This window comes from Carassius auratus, unplaced genomic scaffold, assembly GCF_003368295.1.
Source record: "Carassius auratus strain Wakin unplaced genomic scaffold, ASM336829v1 scaf_tig00026821, whole genome shotgun sequence".
NCBI lineage: Eukaryota > Metazoa > Chordata > Actinopteri > Cypriniformes > Cyprinidae > Carassius > Carassius auratus.
Window position 1 is genome coordinate 222,769 of NW_020525550.1, and position 24,254 is coordinate 247,022.

The following is a 24,254-nucleotide window of genomic DNA, read 5'->3' on the forward strand; positions in this document are numbered from 1 at the left end:
GTATTATTTTTGAGTTATAAGATTTTAATAACAGAGATATGTCACAATTATTCAACCCTTATTCAACATTGCTGTTTTACTTGGCAGTCTAAAGCCTCCAGGTTTTCATCCAAAATATCTTCAATTGTGTTCCAACGACGAATAAATCTTTAACGGGTTTGGAACGACATGGGGGTAAATTTTCATTTTGGAGTGGAGTATCTCTTATGTATTATTTGCATGGTGGAGAATAAAATAGTTTAAAAACACAATTATGTCTTTAGAAACTCTAATAAATACAGAATTAGCTTGAGCTGTTACACATACACAGATTTAACCCATGCATGTGCTGAAGTTGAGTAGCAAAAATGGAAGAAGTCAACAGAGATCTCACAAAAGTTATAGAGAATAAATAATTGTATTACTTTAGAAAGTCTGTAAAGGCTGTAAGAAGATTTCCAAGAAATTAAAAACCCTCAGCCTTATTCCTTATCTAAAAGTGTGTTGTACCAGAAAACCTTTTTAGGGTGTTGAAGAAACACAGCCAAAGACTTGCAAAATGACCCGATGAAAGAAGGAAAACCATTTCAGTGCAGTGTGTAAGAACACTAGACAAGTATGGCCTTCATGTTGAGACATCTTGGAGAATACCACTCTTGATCAAGAAGAACAAAAGGCAGACTTGAACTTGCTAAAATTCATTTGTGTAGACCTGTGGAGCTCTGGAGGAATGTTTTATGGAGTGATGTGACCAAGCTTATAAGCAGAAGAACACCATCTCCATCGTCAAACTTGGCGGTGGATCAGTGCTGTTATGGGGTGTTTTACTGCAGCAGGAAGTGGAAATCATGACTGTATGAAGGACATCATGGATTCTTTGAAGTATCAGGTCATTTTGACAAGAATTGTGATGCCTTTGGTGCAGAGACTGAAGCTCATGACCAATGGACTTTCCTGCAGGAAAGTCATCCCAAAGTACACATCCAAATCTACTTCTGCTTGGTTCAGGGATAAGTCATAGAATGTTCTTGAGTGGCTTGTTCAGTCTCCAGATTTAACTCTCATTGAAAATATCTGGTTGAATTTAAAGAAAGCAGTGGCAATGTGAAAACCAAAGATTATCAGTGATCAAGAAGCTTTTTCAGATGAGGAATGGGTCAAGACTGTAGTAGAGAGGTGACCGAAGCTTCTAAACACTTACAGGCAGCGTTTATTGGTGATTTTTATTAATAAAATTGGACTTTGGGGGGGGGGGGGGGGGGGTTAATAATTCTGAACATGAATGTTTAGATCCAATTAGAATTCCATCATGATTCATCAATGTTCCATTCTGAGAATCACACAAAAGTGTATTAACAAACTTTAACACTTTACTAATGCCTTTGTTATCTGTAGTGTCTGTGAATTTCTCAGCAGGCTGGAGATTTCTGTCACTCCAGAGTCTCCTATTTTATTCCTGCTCAGATCCAGCTCTGTCAGAATTGAAGCGTTTGAATTTAGAGCTGCAGCCAGAACATAACAACCTCCTTCTGTGATACAGTTGTTCTTCAGACTACATGAAGAGAATACACTTCAGTTATAATCTTAATATTTACCAGTATGTTTTAGCTGACATTTAACAAATACTGGTGATGATGATGATGATGGCAACTCATTCAGTCAGCGATTTCTTATACAAGACGCACAAAAAACACCCAGTAGCAAGAATTTAAAAATGTCCTTGTAACATTGAAATAATATATGTCAATGTGTTGAGTGTACAGTGTTTATCCTGCAGTAGAGCATCGTGCCTAGATCTAAAAAAAAACACATTTAAACACTGTAATTTGCATTCAGAAATGGCTCCAATAAACCATATATGGTGACAACACCTCCCTTTATAAATCATGTGAATGTGTAATGTCCTCACCCTAAATAATAGAAAAAGAAAGCAGTACAGACTGAGAAGACATTCTGTGCACTCACTAAACAGATCAGTGCGCTCTTTTTAAACATGTTTTCTGCACAGAGCATGGTTGGCAGAATCCTCCAGCAAAGCAAGATCAGTCATGACACTAAAGCTACATTTCAAATGACTTCCCAGCTGCACGCAAAAAAGGCATACCTTATTATTTTTGTCTTGTTTTTACTTTAAATCATCAAGATGCATTTACTATATATAAGCAAAAATATATTTAGTCTTGTTTCCTGGGGGGATAAACAAGACTAAATATCTCATCTAACTTGAAATATTCATTTATAAATGTAGTATTTGCAATTAAAGGACACAGGAAACACACAGTAGCACTTTCTTTTTGTAGTATTGCCATTCTAGCACTAGATTCTCTGCTTAAGCATGCTCAGAGTTGTGCTTATATTTACACACATTCCTATGTTAAAGTACAAGACGGAAGATCCCTAACTTTGCATGAGACTGTTCTTCCGCACTCGTTACACACACATCTGTGCATATGCACTGTTGATAAATGAGGGGCCTGAAATGTGGAGTTTATGCTGAAATTAAAGCCTACAAATTGTCCAAATTTAAATGAACAAAACACTAATGATTGTCACAAAACTTACCTCAGTATTTCTAGTTTGCAGTTTATATTCTCCAGGCCAGTGCAGAGAAGCTTCACTCCTGAATCCTGCAGATTATTATTGTTCATGTTCAGCTCTTTCAGATTGGTATCTGATCCAAGAACTGAAGCCAGAGCTGGACAGCTTTTGTCTGTTAAGCCACAATCATTTAGCCTACAAGAGAAATAAATCAAATCACAGAGTTAGATACATGTAATACATTTGTTAAATACAAAAAAAAAATTATGCCAATACACTGCATACATATTAGAATTGTATTGATTCAAATTGATTCAAATAAAACTTAATAAAATATGTAAATGAATAATAGGCTTATATCATTAATGGCAATGAGTTAAATATTTAAAAGTGCTGCTCTATTATCTGGATGAGTGTCTTGAGGTGGAGAATCTGGAGGTTAATAATTTATGCATTAAGGTTATGCAAGTGTATATCTCCTTTATAGCAGAAGTTGAACTGAATATTGGAGTAGAAACAACTAAGAAACAGTGGTGTTTTATAATAACATCATGTGCTTCTACTGTAGCTAACTAAACAGCTTGTTTTGCTTAAAAGAGATATTTTTACATAAAACCCATGAAAATGTAATAAACCAGCATTGCACTTTAATTCCAAAGGACTGCAGTTTTTAAAGAAAAAAAAAAAGTTCAAGAAATTGTTTTGAGAGATATATACTTATAACTAGGGGTTATAACCATACGGTATACTATAGCAATGTTTTCCGCAGCAATACGGATCTTTTAGTATACTATTTGGTAGAATTATAAAATCAATTTCTTGACCAATCAACTAGATGCTGGTGTTGAGTTTTTATTTTTTTTCTGGTAAAGTCAGCTGGGTCACCTTCTGAAATAAAGACGACGGGAACGTGGAAAGTTATCAGATGGAGATGTGTAGCACTGCATGAGGCAAATGGTGGTCACACCAGATACTGACTGATTTTCGGACACCCCCCTCGAACCATCAATACAATAAAACTGCACATTTTAGAGTGGCCTTTTATAGTGGCCAGCCTAAAGCCCCTTTCACACTGAACATTGGACCCAGTAAATTTCCGGGTCGCCTTCTGTGTGAACGCAAACACGTCCCGGGATTGATCCAGGATTAGGGACCTAGTAACATTGCCGGGTTCAGTCCCGGAACGAGCTCTGTGTGAACAAAAGTCAGAACTAATGCTGTAAAGGGTGTGTCGTAGTGATGACGCACGATATCACGTGACTCTTTTACCAGGTGTTTTGAAGGCAGATCAATGTTCTCTACTAAAAAATTTGCAAATTGTAATGAAGCAGAGATCAGTTAGTTCCTCACTTTCTGCGCTGAAGCGGAGATCGTTTGCCATCTTAAGTGAACGTTAACGTGCCTAGCGTTTTACATTACACGTCACACCCTGATGTCACATGTCTTTACGGGACCTTTAGGGGTTGTGTGTGAACGCACGCACATATTCCGGGTAATCACTGGTAGTGTGAAAGTGCAAAATCTAGCAACAAGTGCAACAATTGCCGGGACACATTTCCCGTGTATTTGCCAGAATCACAGTGGGAAAGGGCCTAAAGGCTGATCATGCTGTCAAATCAGCATCTTGACAGGCCACACCTGTTAGGTGGATGGATTATCTCAGTAAATAGAAAAAGAAGTGCTCACTAACACAGATTAAGACAGATTTGTGAACAATATTTGAGAGAAATAGGTCTTGGCAATAGGAAAAATGGCAAAAAAATCTTGCTCCTGTTTGCAGTAGCGATACTGTGCTGTAACATGTTCCCTTCTGGTGGAATGAACTCCCCAACTCAATCCGAGCAGCTGAGTCCTTAGCCATCTTCAAGAATCGGCTTAAAACACATCTCTTCCATCTTTATTTGACCCTCTAACTTTAACACTCACTATTCTAATTATATTCTTTAAAAAATCTAACTACCTTTCTAATCTTTTTGTATTCGATTTTCTTTTCATTTATTATGCAATTGTATATGTATGTGTGTGTGTATGTGTAAAGACCTCTAACTAGCTTGCTCTATTCTTTTTTATTTTTATTTTTTTATTTTATCTGTTTCCTTTTTATTTATTATTTTATTTAAAATCCCATGCTACGTATACTGTGTTAACCTAACTGAGACTTGTTATAGCACTTATATATCATTGCTCTTTTTGTTGTTTTTGATTGCTTCCACTGTCTTCATCTGTAAGTCGCTTTGGATAAAAGCGTCTGCTAGATGAATAAATGTAAATGTAATGTAACATGTTATATCTATATGCCGTGATCTGATAATAATAACTTTGTAGGACTATAATTATTTAGACAGTCCAAAAAAAATTAATAAATAAATCCAACAACTTATAACTGATTCTGTTACATTGAAGTGGATAAAAAAGTATTTATTGATTATTAATATTAAGTTATCAGTTTACAATAAGGTTCCATTAATGTTTAACACAAACAAACAATGAACAATACATTACAGTATTTATTAGTCTTTCTTAAAGTTAGTTAATGAGAATACAGTTGTTCATTATTAGTTCATGTTTATTAAGAGTGCATTAACTGTTAACTAGCACAACTGTTGATTTTAATAATGAATTAGTAAATGTTGAAATTAATATAAAAGGGTTGAGGCAAAAATGAAAATTATAAAATAACAAAAATTACGACTTCACACTGTACGTCAACAGTCACAGCAGTAGCGCTCACAATAGACCCGGAAGAGACCTCAGAATCTCAGAATATCTCAATATATTGACACAAGTATCGTGATAATATCGTATCGTGAGGCCTACCCCTACTTATAACTGGTGTATGGTTAATTATCACTATAAATCGTGGTGTCCAAGCCTGCTATGTATCAATGTAGATTAATGCAATTTTAAGATGAGAACAAAACATGACAAGATATATTAAATAACTTACAGAGCTCTTTTGCAGGTTTTGATGACTGCTGATAATCTAATGAGACACTCGTCTGATTTCTTGAATTTCTGAAGCTCAAACTCCTCCAACTCCTCCTCTGATGTCAACAACACAAAGACCAAAGCAGACCACTGGGCAGGTGAAAGGTCAGCAGATGAGAGACTTTCTTTGCTAAGGTGGGTCTGAATGTCTTTCACCAGAGTTTGGTCGTTCAGTTCATTCAGACAGTAGAACAGATTGATGGATCTCTCTGGAGACAGATTAGACTCTAATTTCTGCTTGATGTGCTGAACTATTTCCTTTTTGCTCTGCTCATTTCTATTTTTCTGTGTCAACAGACCCTGTAATAGTTTCTGATTGGACTGGAGTGACAAACCAAGGAGGAAGCGAAGAAAAAGATCCAGGTGTCCATTATCACTCTCTAGTGCCTTGTCCACTGCAGTCTTGAGCAAATCAATCATGGTTTCACTTTTATTTTCCTGTTCTGTAGAGTCTTGATCAAACACACACTTCTTCTTTATGTCTAGAAACAGATGTGCATAAAGGGCTGCAATAAACTCTTGAATGCTCAAGTGAACGAAGCAGTACATGGTACCAAGAGTGATCCCTGTTTCCTCCTTAAAGATCTGGGTACACATGCCTGAGTACACTGATGCCTTATAGACGTCAATACCACAGGCTTCCAGATCTGTGTCATAGAAGATCACATTGTTTCTTTCCAGCTGATCAAATGCCAGTTTCCCCAGTGAAAAGATGGCATCTTTATCCCAGGAAACATCTGGTGTATGTTCTCCATCATACTTTCGTCTGCTCTGCTGGATCTGAAATCTGAGGAAGTGTGTGTACATTTGTGTCAGAGTCTTAGGAGTGTCTTCAGTATTTGACTCCTGCAGTGTTTTAGAGACATCATCAGTCTGATTGTTTTTCACAACATTATATCTTTTCTCCTCTAAAATGTTCTGGAGAACAGTGGCTGAAATCCAGCAGAAGACTGGGATGTGGCACATGATAAAGAGACTCTTTGATTGTTTAACATGATCAATGATTTCTTTGGCCTGATTCTCATCCGTGAATCTTCTTCTGAAGTACTCCTCCTTTTGTGCATCATTGAATCCTCGTATCTCTGTCAGCCGGTCGATACAGTCAGGAGGAATCTTACTGGCAGCTGCTGGTCTGCTGGTGATCCAGATGAGAGCAGAAGGAAGCAGATTTCCCTTGATGAGGTTCGTCAGGAGAACATCCAGAGAGGCTGGTGAGGAAACATCAGACCACGTCTCATTATCCTTAAAGTTTACAGGAAGACGACATTCATCCAGTCCATCAAGAATGAACAAGACTTTGAATTGATTTATTCTTGTAAGGTTAAGTCCTTTTGTCTCTGGGAAAAACTGAGTTATAAGGTCCATCAAAGTTAGTTTTTCTTGCTCCTTTAAGTTCATCTCTCTAAATGGAAGAGGAAATATGAAGCTGATATCTTGATTTTCTTTTCCTTTGGCCCAATCCAGAACAAACTTCTGCACAGAGACTGATTTTCCGATGCCAGCAACTCCTTTTGTCAGTACAGTTCTGATCTGCTTGTCTTGTTCAGGTGCTTCAAACAAATGTTTGCACTCAACCTGTATCTCCTGTGATTCATGACGTCTGGAAGTAACTTCAATCTGTCTCACCTCATGTTCAGTATTGACCTGTTCACTACAACCCTGAGTGATATAGAGATCTGTGTAGATGTTCTTCAGAAGTGTAGAGTCTCCTTGCTTTGCAATTCCTTCAAACACACATTGGTACTTCTTCTTTAGGCTACACTTTAGCTGATGAATGAAGATCAGCTCATCTAAACAGAAACAAAAATACAGATATTGTTTTATCATATTTTCTCTCTACATTTATTAGTGACAATCTAACAGATGATTACGAGTCTCTTACCTTCTAGAGTATCAGCAGCTTCATCTTGCTTCATCTCTCTCAGGAAGTAGAGCGTGAGATCAAGAGCTGCTTCTTTCATACTGCATCTGTTCTCATTAAAATCCTTCACAAAGTATTGCATGTCCTCTTTTTGTAATATTTTCTTAAACTTTTCTAGTTCTTTCTTTAGAAAAGTCATTATTTTGCTCTCAAGATCCTACAAAGAAAGAAAAGAATGAATGAGAGAAAAAATCCTTAATTTTTATCAAAAAATTTTATTCAGTAATTAAAAAATTCATCAAAAATTAAGTTGAGACAAACAATACTTTGTTGTAAATACAAAAAAAGGCTTTCATTCTTATTTCATAGGTTCTTAAAAAGAAAATTTTGAAATAAAAGTTCTGTCACACTCTTATTCAATAACATATTTGTTTATTATAATTATTAAATATTCCTGAAAATGTGTTTTATTACCTGGAAGATCTGCAGAAGACTGTCTGTAAAATTCTTGTGTTTCCTGTGAGACTGTAAATATGGATCTAATGTTTCATACTGAAGCCTGAGAGTAAATAAAATAAATCAAAATACTGCATTAAAAATAATAATAATAATAATAATAATAATGTGATAAATGTATGGACTACAAGTAGTTTTCTGATAATTATTCACTGACACACTTTCTGACACAGTCTACGTTTAAAGACAAATAAGAAACAGATCAAATACCGTTTGGTTCGTGATGTTGTTTCTTCACTGAATCTGGGTCCTTCTTCCTTTGACCGGTCACTCTTCACAGACACAGAGCTGGACACATGTGAGTCTGATCTTACACTAATGACACAAAGAGAGAAGATAAACTTTTCTACAGGAGGTTCATCTGTGTTTTATATTGACACACATTCTCCCTAGTCCTTCACAGAAACGTTTGCAGAGTTTTAAAGACAGCAGTCATTCTTGTTTACAGACTCACATTTGTAAAGTACTTCAAATGTGAGAAGAAATATACTTTTATAAATATTTGACTGATCTAATTAAAGTGATTTATACATGATACAATCTCATAAAGTTTATTTTTTCTTGTTCAGTGTAACAACTTTATGTCCTGAAGTGTCAACATAAAATAGTTATTTAGGTGTGGTTTATTGTATTTTCTGTACGGTGTATTCAGGTGTGGTTTATTGTATTTTCTGTACGGTGTATTTAGGTGTGGTTTATTGTATTTTATGTACAGTGTATTTAGGTGTGGTTTATTGTATTTTATGCACAGTGTATTTAGCTGTGGTTTATTGTATTTTATGTACAGTGTATTTAGGTGTGGTTTATTGTATTTTATGCACAGTGTATTTAGCTGTGGTTTATTGTATTTTATGTACAGTGTATTTAGGTGTGGTTTATTGTATTTTATGTACAGTGTATTTAGAAGTGGTTTATTGTATTTTATGTACAGTGTATTTAGCTGTGGTTTATTGTATTTTATGTACAGTGTATTTAGGTGTGGTTTATTGTATTTTATGTACAGTGTATTTAGGTGTGGTTTATTGTATTTTATGTACAGTGTATTTAGGTGTGTGTATCTGATGTTGCACATAGGAAGCTGGGAGAAAATGCACTTCAGCTTCATAAAGCGTGCTGTACACAAGCTAACCTTTGGGTCGTACGGCTCAGGAACAGAGTTATTAATAAATCTTAAACACTGAATCCAAACAAAGAGGGTTTGCTTTCTCATCCAAACACACAGCGTCTCCACAACATGACGACAACACTACAATTCACTGGAGCCTCGTCTTCTCTTTGTGTAAACCTTTGAACAGCATTACGCTAATATTTCACATTGTGATGCACACATTTGTGAAATTAATATCTGGACTTCAGTCAATGCATTTTAATCATTTCTGGAAAAGTGTTCTCTGTTAGACAGAATAAATCACTTTACAGGAGACGGTGACCTTTGTAACTGTGAAGATCTTACACAAGCAGATACATTACACACTAAAGGAAAATGAAAACATCCAAAAGTATCATATGACCCTTTAGATTAAGTGTGCAATCAATGTATGACCTAAAAAATAAATCACTGATGTGGAATAATTTACTTAAGTATAGACCCAGTGCTAAAGAGCGATTGTAAAATGACTGTAAATAATGATTCTGATTTTCATTTCTGAGATATTCATCATCATCAATGTTATTTTTCAATTAGGAAGTTATGAAGCTCTAAAGTTCTGCAAATCATTTGTAAATATAAAACACAGTTTGTTAAGGTTTAGTTTTTTTTAGCAATCCTCTGAAAGTGCAGCAGTGTTTAAAATGATTGTCTGAAAACAGACTCAGTCTTACCTCTGTTTCTGTGAGAGACTCATCTTTCCTCTCTTCTCTGACAGACTGCAGCTAAACTGTCATTGATCAGCACTGGCTTGAGACAACAATCTGCTGTTCAGTGTGACCTGGAGATGAAGAGGTTAATGAGATCAAGAAATATGTTCAGTTAGCAGCAACAGCAACAAAAAACACTATATAAAATAAAGTGAGTTACAAACAAATGCACTGCCATGTAGAATAACCAGATGATCTTAATGAGAAATGGCTGGTTTAAAAACGCTTTCAATTTCGCGTCTCAAAGTCAACAGCATAAAACATTAGTACGGAAATACGGAGACACCTTCAGAAACACATTCGTTTTCAATAACCCCTTTCTGAAAACTTACTTGCAGTTTTGTCCACTAAGAAGAGAATTTATAAGCATTTGAAACACTCGTTTTTTTTCTGTGCTTTAAGCTTGAAAATGTTAAATGTTTTCTAGGAAATGGCATTCATCAAATCCAACGAGTAACACTTTCGCTTGTGATCTGCGTGTTGTCTTCAGTTACTTTCGTTTTCGTTTTCTTCTTCTTCGTGGGTTTTACTGGAGGGTCTTGAGCTAGCTGAACAGTTACTGCCACCTGCTGTACTGGAGAGAGGATATTACACCTAATACATTTAAAGCTGCAGTCGGTAACTTTTGATGCTCTAGCGGTTAATAAACAGAACTGCTTGTGTGTTGGGGAAGGACATTGTAGCCGGAACTACTTCTCTCTGTTTATGTCTATAAAGAATCACAAAGGTACTGGGTTACTCCGCCGCGGTACCCCCGAAGCAATCTAAAATAGTCAGAATATAAACACTTATTATAGGTGCACCCTAGTGATTCAGGACAAGCTAAAAACATGCTAAAAATGGATTCATGGTGTACTCGCTTATTATATACATTTTGTATACTTTGAACACAAAAAAAAAGTTACGGACCGCAGCTCTGATTGGTTGTTTCTTACCGGGAGCGGTAAGAGAAACAACCCATCAGAGCTGCGGTCCGTAACTTTCATCATTATTTACAGTCATTTTACAATCGCTCTTCAGCACTGGGTCTATACTTAAGTAAATTATTCCACATCAGTGATTTATTTTTTAGGTCATACATTGATTGCACACTTAATCTAAAGGGTCATATGATACTTTTGAATGTTTTCATTTTCCTTTAGTGTGTAATATATCTGTTTGAGTAAGATCTTCAAAGGTCACAGTCTCTTGTAAAGTGATTTATTCTGACTAACAGAGAACACTGATCCAGAAATGATTAAAATGCCTTGACTGAAGTCCAGATATTAATTTCACAAATGTCTGCATCACAATGTGAAATATTAGCGTAATGCTGTTCAAAGGTTTACACAAAGAGAAGACGAGGCTTCAGTGAGTTGTAGTGTTGTCGTCATGTTGTAGAGACGCTGTGTGCTTGGATGTGAAATTTTCGGACTATTTTAGATTGCTTCGGGAGTATCGCAGCGGAGTAACCCAGTACCTTTGTGATTCTTCATAGACATAAACAGAGAGAAGTAGTTCCGGCTACATTGTTCTTCCGCAAGATGCAAGCATTTCTGTTTATTAACCGCTAGAGCGTCAAAAGTTACCTACCGCAGCTTTAAACACTGCACTATTATTTTCCCTGTTCCTGGACTGTCTATCGTGTTTATTGGAAATGTCCCACATGCAGAGATGTGTATTCATTTGTTACTTTCAATTATTTCTAATCATATAAAGGTGTAGTATTAATACTTGTTCTACAGTTTCTGCTTCTTTATGTTTATAGGCTCAATGTCCAACTGGTTTTTGATTCCATCACTACTTTGTCCAGCTGAGGGTTTCCAAACATTGTGTATAAAGGAGAATCATCCCACATTAAAGACAATAAAGTAGTGTTCTGTATTAAAAAAAAAAAAAGAAAAAAAAATGGTTTAAGTGTTGTTGAGAGATTTATGATGACTGTGAGTGTTATCGTCTCATGTTTAACTTTGTCTTTTTGTTTCCTTCAAGATTCAAACCAACAATGTTGTCAGAGTGAAGTTCACAGACACCAGTGTGTGTTTTCTAGTGAACTTTTAAAAACTCTTAATGAGTAAACAACATGAATGTGCTTTCTGGACACATGTGAGTCTGATCTTACACTAATGACACAAAGAGAGAAGATAAACTTTTCTACAGGAGGTTCATCTGTGTTTTATATTGACACACATTCTCTCTAGTCCTTCACAGAAACATCTGCAGAGTTTTAAAGATAGCAGTCATTCTTACTTACAGACTCACATTTGTTTAACAATTTCTTTAAAGTACTTCAAATGTGAGAATAATTACATTTTTACAAATATTTGACTGATCTAATTAAAGAGATTTGCAACTATCAACTTTCAGATACAATCTCATAAAGTTATAATTTTCTTCTTCACTTTAACAACTTTATATTCTGAAGTGTCAACATCAAATACAGTGTATTTAGGTGTGGTTTATTGTATTTTATGTACAGTGTATTTAGAAGTGGTTTATTGTATTTTATGTACAGTGTATTTAGGTGTGGTTTATTGTATTTTATGTACAGTGTATTTAGGTGTGGTTTATTGTATTTTATGTACAGTGTATTTAGGTGTAGTTTACTGTATTTTATGTACAGTGTATTTAGGTGTGGTTTATTGTATTTTATGTACAGTGTATTTAGATGAAAAAAATCACTGATGTTGAATATTTTAATTAAGTGCAGACCCAGTGCTGAAGAGTGACTGTAAAATGTTTGTAAATGATGATTCTGATTTCCATTTCTGAGATATTCATCATCTATAAGCTCTGACGTTCTGATTTTCAATTATGAGCTATTTAACATCTATTGGCTATTTTTTAAATATCAATTTTATTTTTAGTTAGTAAGTTATGAAGCTCTGATGTTCTGCACATCATTTGTAAATATAAAACACAGTTTGTTAAGGTTTTGTGTTTTTCCAGCAATCCTCTGAAAGTGCAGCAGTGTTTAAAATGATTGTCTGAAAACAGACTCAGTCTTACCTCTGTTTCTGTGAGAGACTCATCTTTCCTCTCTTCTCTAACTAGGATTTACACAAGCTCCAGTCTGGATCCAGAACACCTGAGAAGAGATGATGCTGACCCTCAGAGGACCTCAGATGATGCTAACCCTGAATCAACAACAGAACTAACAATTATTGATACAAGTGTGACTGAATCATATAATAAATTAATAATATTGATAGTTCATCGTCTAGCTGACTACGTCTTGTATTATTATTATTATTATTTTTATTTTTTCTAAAATCCTGTCAAATGTGCACAAACTACTAGCTACTGCTAAATATTGTAGAAACATAATTTTCTGTAAAGTTGCTTTGTAACGATTTGTATTGTAAAAAGCGCTACACAAATAAACTTGAATTGAATTGAATTACAGCAACAGCAACAAAAACACTATATAAAATAAAGTGAGCTACAAACTAATGCACATCCATGTAGAATAACCAAATAATCTTAATGAGAAATGTCTGATTTAAAAACAAAAACTTTCGATTTTGCGTCTCAAAGTCAACATCATAAAACAGAAGAGGAAATACGGAGACACCTTCAGAAACACATTCGTTTTCAATAACCCCTTTCTGAAAACTTACTTGCAGTCTTGTCCACTACGCAGAGAATCTATAAGCATTTGAAACGCTCATTTTTTCTGTGCTTTAAGCTTGAAAATGAAAAATGTTTTCTAGGACATCAAATCCAACGAGCAACGCTTTCTCTTGCTATCTGTGTGTTTTCTGCAGTTACTTTCGTTTTCTTCTTCTTCGTGTGTTTTACTGGTGGATCTCGAGCGAGCTGAACAGTTACTGCCACCTGCTGTACTGGAGAGAGGATATTACACCGAATACATTTAAACACTGCATTATTATTATCACTCTTCCTGGACTGTTATATATCATGTTTATTGCAAATGTTCCACATGCAGAGATTTGTATTTATTTGTTACTTTAAATAATTTATATCCATATAAAGGTGTAGTATTAATACTTGTTCTAGTTCCTGCTTCTTTATGTTTATAGGCTCAATGTCCAACTGGTTTTTGATTGCATCATTACTTTGTCCAGCTGAGGGTTTCCAAGGATTCTGTATAAAGAGAATCATCCAACAATAAAGACAATAAAGTAGTGTTTCTATTTAAAAAAAGAAAGAAAAAATGGTTTAATACTTGTTGAGAGATTTGTGATGACTGTGAGTGTTATCATGTTTAACTTTGTCTTTTTGGTTCCTTCAGAATACAAACCAACAATGTTGTCAGAGTGAAGTTCACAGACACCAGTGTGTGTTTTCTAGTGAACTTTTAAAAACTCTTTCCATACATCCATACATTTTAATTGACATTAATTGATATGAGTCTTCATGAAGGATGTATTTCCATTTGTAAGATGTTTATTATGTTTGGGCAATGTCCAGATGTATTTGTTCATTTAACAGTAGAGGTGAACAATTATCTGAAATTTCATCTAAATCACAGTATAGACTTCTGTAACATTCAATTCACAAATATTTGTGCAAGGCAAAATGTGTGTCAAAATAGCATTTTAAATTAAATATTGTGGTGCTTCAAAGATGATCTGGTCTACAAATCATATTCTACAGCTTTAAAGGATAGTGGGCCTAAAAAAGAAAATTCTGTGATTAATTACTCCCCCTTGTGTGATTCCATGACCTTTGTTCATCTTCAGAACACAAATTAAGATATTTTTTATGAAACATGAAAGCTTTCTAACTCTCCATAGACTGCAGCATAACTGAAATGTTCCCAGAGCCAGAAAGGTTGCAAGGACATTGGTAAAACAGTCCATGTGTGGTTCAACTGTAATTCTATGAAGCTATGAGAATGTATTTTGGGCACAAAGAAAACAAAATAACCAATGAATTCAACAATTATACTCTTCCGAACCGGAACAGACGAGGATGTCAGTTATTTTCTATGAGGGAATTCTGAAAGTGAGTGTTTTCATCTCATTTAAAATGTGTATTTAATAACACTATATTGATTTATAGTGATATTTATGTGCTGTTCTCCAAGAGAGAGATATTATTTCACTCACGATGGGGAGAAGACGGGGAATTTGGTTTTATCAAAGCAAAACACCATAAGTAAGTGTTTTACCTCGTTTACATGTATTTTTAATATAATTTTACTTTATGACGATATTTAAATGCTGTGCACGCCTAACGAGCCGAACCGTCTCTCACAGATTTGAACTGCTGTGAGAAGGGAGAGACCAGAAGTAACTTAAAGTGTTAGGTTCACACCAGATAGCAAAATTATGTCATTAATAACTCACCCTCATGTCGTTTCCAAACCCGTGAGACCTCTGTTTCATCTTCAGAACACAGTTTAAGATATTTTAGATTTAGTCCGAGAGCTCTCAGTCCCTCCATTGAAGCTGTGTGTACGGTCTACTGTCCATGTCCAGAAAGGTAAGAAAAACATCATCAAAGTAGTCCATGTGACATCAGAGGGTCAGATAGAATATTCTGAAGCATCAAAAATACATTTTGGTCCAAAAATAGCAAAAACTATGACTTTATTCAGAATTGTCTTCTCTTCCGTGTCTGTTGTGAGAGAGAGTTCAAATCAAAGCAGTTTGTGATATCCGGTTCGTGAACGAATCATTCGATGTAACCGGATCTTCTTGAACCAGTTCACCAAATCGAACTGAATCATTTTAAACGGTTCGCATCTCTAATACACATTAATCCACAAATGACTTAAGCTGTTAACTTTTTTAATGTGGCTGACAATCCCTGGTCAAACAAACCAAAAAATTTGATGTCAAATCAAACCACTGTAAACGGCCCAAATCTAAAATAGCAATATCATTTACGTAAGTTCATTGTTTCTTGCATGTCTGTCTTGTGACCAAATTTTGTGATTACATTAAGCATTCATTTAAAAGGTTTTCATAATGTTGATGTATCTGTATATTGGATTTGTGTGATTTTTACACAGACACACACACACACACACACACACACATATGTATGTGTGTGTGTATGTGTTTGTTTCATATATTCATATATTTTCATATATATATATTCATTTGTATATATTTGTAAATAACTTTTCAATATACGGTCCTCAAACTCTCTATACTGCATGAGTTACACGTGGGAAGCATGAACTACAGATTAGATTAGACTTTTTTGGTATGCTTGTACTGTCATTTATTTATGTGCTGTCCCATTTATGTGCATTCATTCTGATAGACGGAGCCCTGCCTCAGCGCATTGAGATCAACATGGAATTCAGGAACCACAACTTATTTTCCAGTAAGACGGACTTCTTTTTACAAAAAATATTTTACAGTGAGTTAAATGCTTTTCCTTAAAGGGTTATGGTTTACCCCAAAATGTAAATAATCATCTACTTACCCTTGAAGTTTGTCTTATGTCATATCACAAAAGGAGATTTCAATAAAATGTCCCGAATATGCTTGTCCATATAATGTCAGTCTATGGCGAATAACATCAAGCTGTTAAAATAGAAGCCAAAGTATAACAGAGTGGTCTTATGTCTCATGTGATGTATATTCCAAGTGTTGTGTGTGTATACAATAAGGTTTGGTGAGAAACATACTGAACTTTTTCATATTATTTAACAAACATCCTGACTTGATTGTTGGTCTCTGTGCATGACTGTGTGCTCATGAGACACTATTCGTTCAGTTCACACTGAATTGCACACAAGTTCTGAAAAAAAATCAAGATTAATAAAAAGATTACATAAAAAACTAAAGGAAATCCCAAAAATGTGTAATTTCTTCACTGACTCCGGACTGGAGCTTCGGTTGTCATGACAGCCGACAGATGAACGTGATCACTTCCTGTTGCAACGAGCACAACAGATGTATTTACCTCAGAGAAAAAAGCACATAGATTGTATTTTATTTTGTGTTTTTATTCATCTTGATTGGTCACAACGCACATTCATGCACAGAGACCAGCAGTCAGGTAAATAAAGATGACATCATTTTTATTGTTTGGGGTCGAAATAACGCTTAAAACAAATTGTTCACCCTGAATTGTTATTTACTTATACTCATGCCATTCCACAGACATGTAAGACACGTATGTCATACAGGATTGGAACCACATGAAGATTGACAACATTTTGGGGTAAATGTTTTGAGTAAACTATTATTGTATTGTAATTGATACTTGTCTCTGACATTTCAATTGTTAATAAAAGCTTTGATAAATGGATGTGAAATGATTCACCCCCCCCCCCCCCCACCATTTTTATAGTTTCAATTTAAATAAATAATTGTAAACACGCATTGATTTGTGGATTATTATATATATATATATATATATATATATATGTATGTATGGATGTATGTATTTTATTTTTTACTTCAGGTTCAGGAGTTCATATTTCACACTTTCGAAAGTGTTATTTTAACTCCCAAAACGGAGGGAGTCATATATACATTTCAAGAGTGTTAAATTTGACTCAAATTGAGTTCAATGTACACTGCCGTTGTTGCTGTGGGGGTGCCTAATTTTTCCGTCAGACAAGATGAGTCGGGTTGGCATGAACAAGTTTTCTTTGGCAATGAATGTTTGGGGCTTACCCTCCTTGTGAAGGGTGTCAATGATTGTCTTCTGGACAACTGTCAGACCAGCAGTCTTCCCCATGATTGTGCACAACCCACTTAGCCTCATTATGTGACCTGCACCCAACTGAAGTTTGCTACCAAAAAAAGTGTTGATTGCAAGTTTGAGATGATTGAAGTGTTTATGTATAGCTTGTATTAGCTTAACATTGGTTTTAATTTGAAAAAAAAAAATTTTTATAATTAAGTTAAAACAAGACATTCTTTTAGATCATCTAAACTTGATACCCTAATTCAAAGACATAACTTAATTGAAATTACTACGTTGAACCCACTAATGGGGATAAGTTAACAGAATGCTCACTACTGAGTTCACTTTATTTTGAACTTGCATAGCAAAGTTGAAACAACTATAATTGTATAGTCACAGAAGACAATTCCACAGCTTAACAAGACTCAGAATAATGAGTTAAATGAATTCATTAATCCTTTTTTTTTTAATTGAAATTTTGAGGCAGCTGCTTAACTTATGATTTTAAGTAGAACCAAGTAGATATTGTTTTACAGTGATAGACACTGTTTCGTTTCCAATTTCTACAGGTGTCCAATGTGCTGGATTCCTCTTTTTATCTATTTATTTTCCTCTGTTGAAATAATAAATAATAATTTGTTTGTTCGTTTCACACATCAGTTGTTAACACTTTTGAGTGAGTTTATGAGTTTTCATTATACTGTTTTTTAGAAAGGTTTTTTTTTTTTTTTTTTCAGACACAAAGTCTAAGACATAAAATGTATCTGGGAGTTTGTTCAGAGAATGGTCTTATAAAATAAATAAACATATTCATAGTGGCTGATCCTTAACTTGTCTTTATCACATATTTTGTATACACATTTCTGTTACGACATCTTTATACAAAGCTATTTTACATGGGAAATAATCGAGTAAATGTTTCAAATTTATATAAAACTATTGAACAGTGTCAAATAATGATACCGTCATTTAAAATACTTTGTAACTTTCAAGTCTGTCCATTTGCACCGTGCACTTCATACCAATAAAAAGGTTTTTAAAAGCTGTTGTAAGTGAACTCATAAAATATTGTACATATGTGTCTTGTGTCATTATGGCATAGCGTTGGTGACTTTCCCTGGATCCCCTTCCTCTTCAGATGACACTGTTATTACTGTAGATCACTTTTACTAAGATTACTGCAAACAGATGTCTTTCCATTAACAAGGTAATGTGCTGGATTATATTTATATTCTTAGCAATCATGTTACAGTTACACTTGTAATAAAACTTGTTTTAATTACTTTAATTACATATATAGTAGCCTGCCATATTTAACTGTTGCTGATTTGAAGGCTCCTCATATCTGTAATGATACTGTGATTTATTTGATTTATTCTCTGATCATTCAGTTGATCCATGACTTTTTAATCACTAAAGGACAAAGTAATTCGAGAAACTAATAAAAACCTGAAACTAACTTGTGCTTAATGGACTTTTGTAGCCCTAATTATAAAAAACAATTCCAAGTCTCTAGGCCCAGCCATTTGACCGTTTTTTTTTTTTTTTTTTTTTTGACATTTTTACTTTTGTGGCCACCTTTTTTCTCTTTTTTCAAATTCTGACCTAGAAAAAATAAAATAAAAAATACACATTAATCGAATGACTACGTTCATAAAAAAGGACATATAACAGTGGTTGGGTAGGAACCCAGTCTCCCCAAAAGCTTCACACACAAGAAGGTGTAACAAAAGTTCATTTCTGATGTCATTGCCCTGATGTTCCAGCCATCTTTCTGAGCTCGGTGGCAGTGCTGTCTCATCTCCCTCATCACAATCATTCTTTCCTCTTCAAGACACACTTTTGACATGTACGCATCAAACTCTTCTTCTTGGTGAGGATGTTGCTGGATTCTGAAATCACATAAATAACATCTCTACAATACAAATCTGACCTGTACATTCTGAACAGCAGGCAAAACAGAAGTAGTGTATGTACCTCCCAAAACCTGGTGTCGGGGGCACATATGTAAAAAGTCTGCTTATTAAGGAACAAGACGTTAGGAAGACCCCACACACTAAAGATGGTCTCCCTTGTTCTTTATTTCAAGAACTACTCAGCTGATTAAGAGCTTTAAATACCTCAGTCATCTCACAAGTGATGTAGCCTGATGAAGACCTCCTGCTCAAAATGACTTGTCCTCATAAAGAATAAGGGAGTCAATCCTTAGTGTAGCAGTCAGCAAGATAAATGGTGAAATTAAAATAAACATTATTTTTTTATAATTTGATTATTTGAAAGTGCAGAGCCAAACATCAACAGATATAGGACAATATGAATATTTTCTCTCAAAACAACGCAATACAAGTAAATGATTATGATGTTTTTTAGGCTCAGCCTTAAAAGAGTTTCAGTACCAATTTTAAGATAATCTAGAGCCCCAAATCAGTGTTTACAGTCTAGAAGAAGGAGTCCTATCGGGCCTGGATGGCTTGTGGGACTCCGGAGGCAGCTGACAGGTACCGGCAGGCCAAGCGGACCACAGCCCGGGTAGTCGTGGAGGCAAAAACTCGGGCCTGGGAGGAGTTCGGTGAGGCCATGGAGAAAGACTATCGGTTGGCCTCGAAGAGATTCTGGCAAACTGTTCGACGCCTCAGGAGGGGGAAGCAGTGCCCTACCAACACTGTTAACAGGAGAAATGGGCACCTATTGACCTCAACTGGGGATACCGTCGGGCGGTCGAAGGAATACTTCTAGGATCTCCTCAATCCCACCGACTTGTGTTCCGTTGAGGAAGCAGTGGCTGGGGACTCGGAGAGGAACTCGTCCATCACCCGGGCTGAAGTCATCGAGTAGTTAAAAAGCTCCTCGGTGGCAAGGCACCGGGGGTGGATGAGATCCGCCCCGAGTACCTCAAGTCTCTGGATGTTGTGGGGCTGTCTTGGCTGACACACCTCTGCAACATCGCATGGCGGTTGGGGACAGTACCTCTGGACTGGCAGACCGGGGTGGTGGTCCCTCTTTTCAAGAAGGGGGACCGGAGAGTGTGTTCCAACTATAGGGGGATCACACTTCTCAGCCTCCCTGGGAAAGTCTATGCCAGGGTACTGGAGAGGAGAATTCGGCCGATAGTGGAACCTCGGATTCAGGAGGAACAGTGTGGTTTTCGTCCCGGTCGTGGAACACTGGACCAGCTCTATACCCTTTCCAGGGTGCTGGAGGGTTCATGGGAGTTTGCCCAACCAGTCCACATGTGTTTTGTGGACTTGGAGAAGGCATTCGACCGTGTTCCTCACGACATCCTGTGGAGGGTGCTCCGGGAGTATGGGGTCGGCGGCTCCCTACGTAGGGGCTGTTCGGTCCCTGTACGACCGGAGCAAGAGCTTGGTTCGCATTGCCGGCAGTAAGTCAGACCTGTTCCCGGTGCATGTTGGACTCTGGCAGGGCTGCCCTTTGTCACCGGTTCTGTTCATAATTTTTATGGACAGAATTTCTAGGCGCAGCCAAGGGCCGGAGAGTGTCCGGTTTGGGGAGCATACGATTTCGTCGCTGCTTTTTGCGGATGACGTTGTCGTGTTGGCCTCCTCAGACCAGGACCTTCAGCGTGCACTGGGACGGTTTGCAGCCGAGTGTGAATCGGCTGGGATGAGAATCAGCACCTCCAAGTCCGAGTCCATGGTTCTCAGTCGGAAAAGGGTGGATTGCCCACTTCAGGTTGGTGGAGAATTCCTGCCTCAAGTGGAGGAGTTCAGGTATCTTGGGGTCTTGTTCACGAGTGAGGGAAGGATGGAACGTGAGATTGACAGACGGATCGGTGCAGCTTCTGCAGTAATGCGGTCGCTGTACCGGTCTGTCGTGGTGAAGAAGGAGCTGAGCTGTAAGGCAAAGCTCTCGATTTACCGGTCAATCTACGTTCCTACTCTCACCTATGGTCATGAGCTGTGGGTCATGACCGAAAGGACAAGATCCCGGATACAGGCGGCTGAAATGAGCTTTCTCCGTCGGGTGGCTGGGCGCTCCCTTAGAGATAGGGTGAGAAGCTCGGTCACTCGGGAGGAGCTCAGAGTAGAGCCGTTGCTCCTCCACATCGAGAGGAGCCAGCTGAGGTGGATCGGGCATCTATTTCTGATGCCTCCTGGACGCCTTCCCAGGGAAGTGTTCCAGGCACGTCTCACCGGGAGGAGGCCCCGGGGAAGACCTAGGACACGCTGGAGAGACTATGTCTCCCGGCTGGCCTGGGAACGCCTCGGGGTCCCCCGGAAGAGCTGGAAGAAGTGGCTAGGGAGAGGGAAGTCTGGGCGTCTCTGCTTAGACTGTTGCCCCCGCGACCCGGCTCCGGATAAGCGGAAGATGATGGATGGATGGATGGAAGGCCTTCTAGCATGGACAGTTAGCATGTCATTCCTGGCTTTTAACAACACAGTTATGTGATGGAGAATAGTCCTATTAAAGCTCATGGGATTTCAGTTCATCCACACATTGACCATTGAGCTTTAATTCAAGAGAGACAGAATGCAGTTTTATTAATGTAATCTCCTTAATTTATGTCATTTATGCAATATCCGACAAAGTTTCTGAAACAGAATAAAAATGATAAAAAGAAGAGAGAATAAAAAAAAAAGGTTTTCTAAAATAATATAACCAACAATTACCAGATTTGGTCATGTACTTGGATGGGTGCCACCACATTTACCATGTGTCTAACTTCAGACCTCAACACAAGATTGGTAGAAAGACCACAACATATTGCTTGTAATGTCTGTAACAGACTGAGATACTAGTCTGTATTATACAAGCTTACACTAAGATGTCTTGAGGGATACATTAACTATTTAATAAAGCAACAATCATAGATTTATAAAAATTAAACATTATTTATTTTACTGACACTTTTCATTTTACTTCTGATCACTATACAACACTTAGTTCTTCACAGAAACCGTTCCAATGTATGTGAAATATTAATAATAATAATTAGATATTGAGAATAATTTGGTAGTAAAACAAAGTGTTGCACGTTTTCTCGGTGCAGAGAAAAGTATATTTATTTTGTTCATCATTTGCAACTGCTTTTTATCACTTAATTAGAAGCACCACAAATTAAATTGTCATCTTTAATAGGGACTATTGAAAAGACATTTAGAAGTTTATTTTAAAATGCAAAGTTGAAACTAAAAAAATAATAATCTCTGTAAACTCTTAAGTGTGTCCCATAAGGCAGTGGTTCCCAATCCTGGTCCTGGAGAAGCCCAACACTGCACATTTGAGATGTGTCCCGGATCAAACACACCTGATTCAACTCATCAGCTCATCAGTGAAGACTCCAAGACCTCAAGCAAACTTCAGTTCTTCTTGTGTGTGGAAACAGTCTGTTAACAAAGTAAAATAGGGAAGGTCAGAGGACATGTTCATACAACTTTTACTTTCCACTACATCAGACAGTAAACATAATGTATTACACCCAAAATACTTAATAAAAGTACATCGTGAATAGCAGTGAGGAAATGTCAATATTGCTTCCGGCGTGTTAATCAAACAGAGTTTACAAGAGAAGAAACATCACAATATAAATCAAATCACACAACCTCATTCAAGTTGAAAAGTATATTTATATTATAGATCAGACTAAATTGTAATAGAGACATGCACATTTTCTATAAGGCTGCTTTGAAATGGCATGTATTGTGAAAAACACTTTACAAAATAATTTGATTATTTTATTTTATTCATACTCAAAAAGAGAGGTTAGAAATTCTATTGGAAACACAGTCCCCAAAGTCAAAGAAATAAAAGAAAATACATCTGCAAGAAGTGCAAAAGGTCTCTGTACTGGGATGACATTTAAAGATGGATGTCTTTGGATGCACCACAATACTGGCTGACATGATAACTACCATCTGAAGCATTTCTCTATTAGTGGGACATTTCAGCCACCTGAGCAAAACCATTCTTTATACCAGACCTGAACAGTGCATGCACAAAAACATGTGTAGCTTTTAACTCTAATGTGCTCTTTATATTTGATTTGACCCTTGATATAACTAAATTATCTACATTTTAAGTTACCTGAGAAAGTTCAGTAAAGTTTTTAAAGAAGTTTCTTAGGCTTATCAAGGCTGTATCTATAAAACTGAATATTATTTCACAAAATAATATTGTGAAATATTTTTGCAATTTAAAATAAAAGTTTTCTATTTTAATATACTTTAAAATATAATTTATTCCTGTGAAGCAAAGCTGAATTTTCCGTGTCACATGATCCTTCAGAAATCATTCTAAAATGCTAATTTATAATGTTGGAAAAACATTATTTCAGGATTATTTGAGAAATAAAAGGTTCAAAAGAACAGGGTTTATTCAAAATAGAAATTTTTTGTTACAATATACACAACTATTCAAACTATGTTTGGGGTCAGTACATTTTTTCTTTCTTATTTATTACTTTTTAATTCAAGACTGGAGGAATGATGCTGAAAATACAGCTTTGCTTTACAGGAATACACTATATTTTAAAATATATTAAATTAGAAAACCAATATTAGAAACTGCATTAGCCTAAGAGTTTTATTTCCTTTCTGTATTTTGATCAAATAAATACAGCCTTGTTGAGCAAAAGTGACTCCACTAAAAACACAAGGTCAATTATTGATTAGGTTTATAATATAGGCCGAACATAATGTAATATATCAAAACAATGAATCATTAAAGCATCCCTTCTATTCAGTAAATAGCAATTAGCTTTGTGCTTTTTCACTTTTAAGAAGAAGTCTCTCTCAAATTCTTTACAAAACTTTTCATTGCTGTCCAAAATAAATATTCCAATTAATCTATATACAACTGAATCATAATTTGAACTAAATGGCAAGCTTGAATCAAAATCAAAACATGAAATTGATTACAATACTCAATCCTGCAATGCAATGCAATCCTGCTACTG

The 24,254-nt window shown here is 36.2% G+C and overlaps 1 long non-coding RNA gene across 1 annotated transcript; it reads right to left on the reverse strand.

The window, feature by feature from the left end:
* Nucleotides 1-8,132: 8,132 nt before the first annotated feature.
* LOC113078847 (uncharacterized) lies at nucleotides 8,133-13,356 on the reverse strand. The gene is made up of 3 exons (XR_003281648.1): nucleotides 13,339-13,356; nucleotides 9,704-9,810; nucleotides 8,133-8,197 (listed from the first exon to the last, which is right to left on the reverse strand). It is a non-coding gene; the product is annotated as an uncharacterized LOC113078847 (long non-coding RNA).
* Nucleotides 13,357-24,254: the final 10,898 nt, after the last annotated feature.